This window comes from Mus pahari, chromosome 5 (genome assembly GCF_900095145.1).
Source record: "Mus pahari chromosome 5, PAHARI_EIJ_v1.1, whole genome shotgun sequence".
NCBI lineage: Eukaryota > Metazoa > Chordata > Mammalia > Rodentia > Muridae > Mus > Mus pahari.
The window spans coordinates 103378805-103382692 of NC_034594.1; the positions used below are offsets into that span (position 1 = coordinate 103378805).

The window sequence follows — 3888 nt, forward strand, 5'->3', positions numbered from 1 at the left end:
ATTTTGTAGTAAAACACAAATATTTATTTTATAGAAGTAAACACACACATATATGTATATATACATATACATCATATACACATATACATACATATGCATACACACATGTATGGGTATGTATGTATGTATGTATAAATCCCTGCCGAATCTGGCCTGGCCATGGTAGGGACAACGTGACATGGTTCCTGCCCCTGGAACAAAGCCAGAAGGGTATGGGCCTCCACGAGTGCCAATGGTTACTGTGGGTATAAGGCTTGTTTATATAAAAATGTACATATTTTCACGTTCCTCCTTTGAGGAATGTCCTCCCTGTTAAAGGTAATGACTCCATGATACTCAGAGACAGCACGAGTCCAGGAGGCATAGGTGTGGCTAGTGCTTTAGCAAAATGGTAAGTGCTGGGACCTTCAGGACAGCCCTTAAGGCTGTGGGAAAGAACTCTAAAAATATAAGTTTGAAAATATATAATAAGGATGCAATATGAATTGCATAAGTAACTTCACAGATCTATAGGAACAGAGGCAGCTGCATTATGAGCCAACTTGTCAGAAAGATACTAAGAAGAAGATAAAGAGATTTAGGGAGTGGTGATGGCAGGGTAAGACCCCACCCAGGGAGTTTATTGTCTACACTTAACAAAGGCAGGCAGGTCTCTGAAATTTTTTGCACTGTTAAAAACAATGTGTGCTTGCTGTCTCCTAAGTCACAAGAGGCTGGGGGTCATGGGGTGCTGATTCATGGGATAATCAAAAGGGAACCTGGGGTAACAACTTAGGGTTTTACTGATATGAACAGACACCATGACCAAGGCAACTTTTACAAAGACAACATTTAATTGGGGATGACTTATAGGTTCAGAGGTTCAGTCTATTATCATCAAGGTGGGAGCATGGTGTAGGAGGAGCTGAGAGTTCCACATCTTGTTCTGAAGGCAAACAGGAGAAAACTGGTTTCCAGGGAGCTAGGATCAGTGTTTCAAAACCTGTGCCCATAATGACACACTTCCTCCAACAAGGCCACACCTCCTAAAAGTGCCACTCCCTGGGCCAAGCATATACAAACCATTCCAGGTCATGGCTGAATTGATATTCAAATAAAAGACAAGAGATGAACTATCCAGAGAGTTTTTAGAAGTGCACGGGAAAGCTGTCTAGAGCAGAGAGCTGTCTAGAGCAGAGAGCTGTCTAGAGCAGAGAGCTGTCTAGAGCAGAGAGCTGTCTAGAGCAGAGAGCTGTCTAGAGCAGAGCGTTGTCTAGAAAGCTATCTCAAGCAGAACATAGACCATCACCTTGGACCTGTGCTTTGACCTCGAGTGGTTTGTTTCACTGCTCTCCAAGCTGAGGCTGCTCCTTGGCAAGTCCCCAACAACAGACACTATGGAAATGTGGACCATATCACAAATGTTTGTGTCATCCTTGCACAGGGGCCATGCTAATCTTCTCTATATTGTTTCAATTTTAGTATAATGTGCTCCACATATTACTGAACACTAATTCTCAGCCAGGCATTGCTTTATATGCAGGGATATAATTAAACCTCCTGCAGTCCTGGAGCTTAACTTGTAGTGAGGTTGCAAAGTTGATGAAAGGAGGTAGGACACATATATGCCTGCCAGGCTAGAAATGACCAAGCACCACAGAAGAAGGCTTAGACCACAGCATTCTACTATTCATTGCCCAGGAGCCTAGAAGTACAGCATCAGGGTGTTCATGGATGCATTAGTTAGTTTCCTAGTTACTGTGACAAAATTTCCTGGGAAAAAATAACTTAAGAAAGGGAAGGGTTATTTTGACTCACAGTTCTAGGATACATTTCATCATGGCAGGAAGTCATGGAGGTGGCAGGGAGTGGTCACATTGTATCCACAGCCAGGAAGCCGAGATAAATATTAGTGCTCAGCCTGGCATCTAATTTCTATTCAGCCCAGGACCCCCATTTACAGAACAGAGTCTCCAACATGTAGGGTCGATCTTTTCATATCAATTAACCCAGTCTAGCATCTCTCTCACAGACATTCCCAATTATTCATCTCCTAGGGTATTCCAGATTCTCTTAAGTTGAAAATCAATATTAACCTTTAACAACAGGGTTGACTTCTTTGAGATCTCTCTGCTTGGCATCTTCTTGTGCCATCACATGCCAATCATCCCTTTGTCTATACCAATGTCCAAGTCTTCTCCTGTTGCATTACAACTCACCCAAAATGATCTCATTTTCATTCATTACTTCTTTCAAGTAGTCTACACATGTGTTTGCATGCTGAGGTACTAGGATGTTAGCATGTGAATTTCTAGTGGGCTACCATCCAGCCATTATATAGCTTAAAGCTAAAAAGTGGGTTGGATATAGGTATAGGCCATGTTGCTTGTCTATCTGTGATCTCTCTGGCCATAGCATAAAGAGTGGCTTTGGTGAACAGAGTGGCCCAAAGGGAACACTGAGTTTTTCTCTCTATGAAATTACAGAGGCTATGTGATGATTGGACGTGTGGCCTGGGTGTCATTAAAATCAAGTCCTAGGGCCTGGAGAGATGGTTCAGTAGTTAAGAACACATGCTGCTTTTGCAGAGGACCTGAGCTTAGTTTCCAGGGCCTACACTGGATGACTTTTTTTTTTTTAAAGATTTATTTTTATTTATTTATTATATGTAAGTACACTGTAGCTGTCTTCAGACACTCCAGAAGAGGGCATCAGATCTTGTTACGGATGGTTGTGAGCCACCATGTGGTTGCTGGGATTTGAACTCTGGACCTTCGGAAGAGCAGTCGGGTGCTCTTACCCACTGAGCCATCTCACCAGCCCACTGGATGACTTTTAACTGCCTGGAAACTCCAGTTCCAGGAGAGTCAATGCTCTCTTCCGTCCTCCGCGTGCACCTAAACTCACATGCACGTGACCACACACATTCACATAAACATTAATTTAGAAATAAAATACATCCTTAAAACGTGATGTACTAAGCGTGCCCAGGCCTTGTTGGTGTGTTTGACATAGCTGACTGGTGATACGTGAGTTATTTCTGTATACAACAGCTCAGGGAAAGTCTGCAGCCATTCCATGGGAGAGCACTAAAGCTGTTTCTTTTCTTCGTTAATCACTTCGTATTTTGCTGATAAGGTTCTGGTGTGAGCACCTCCTGCTGTTTTATGTATTCTGTTGCCACGTGGCTCATTGGTTTCCCTTCCTCTAAGCTTCTGTAGTTTTACTGAACAAATGACTTTTTGGTGTCATGATAAGTTCTCAGCATTGACATGCTGAGCACGGACCCAAGCATGGACCCACTGAATCAAAACCCCATTCTGTGCAGTCTTAGACTGGCTTTTTGAAATAAGGTAAAGATTCTGTGATGGTGTATTCCAACTGTCAGCTTGATGCGTCATCTATAAGACATATCTCTGGGGATAGCTGGGAGGAATTATCTTGATTAGGTCAACTGAGGTGGAAAGACTCTCCCAAAATATGTGTGTGTGTGTGTGGTGGTAGTGGGGGCACTATTCCATGGGCTAGATTCCTGAACTGAATAAAAAAGGGGAAATCAAACTGAGTTCCAGCATCTATTTCTCTCTGCTTCCTAACTGTGGATGCTATATGGCCACTTGTAACACCACTGGGAATCAAATGCTCTCTTCTGGCCTCTGTGGGCAACTGCACTCATGTGCACATCACATACATACATATACACACACAATGTGCAATAACCTTAAAAAAGAGAGAAAGAATTCAGATGTGTATCCCAGGAAGAGCTATATGCTTTTGGCTTGTGATTTCTTTGCCCCTTTCTTTTCTTATTTAAAAACCATTACTGAAACCTGTGTGTTCATTGACTGACTCCTGAATCAGTGTTAATCCACTAACTGAAAATCTATTAGATACTTGGAGCTGGGTTTA

General features: G+C 42.5%; 1 non-coding gene across 1 annotated transcript; it reads right to left on the minus strand.

Annotated features, from left to right (window-relative positions):
• Positions 1-1378: 1378 nt before the first annotated feature.
• LOC115064230 lies at positions 1379-1490 on the minus strand. Its single transcript, XR_003844054.1, has one exon. It is a non-coding gene; the product is annotated as a U6 spliceosomal RNA (small nuclear RNA).
• Between the last annotated feature and the right edge of the window lie 2398 nt (positions 1491-3888).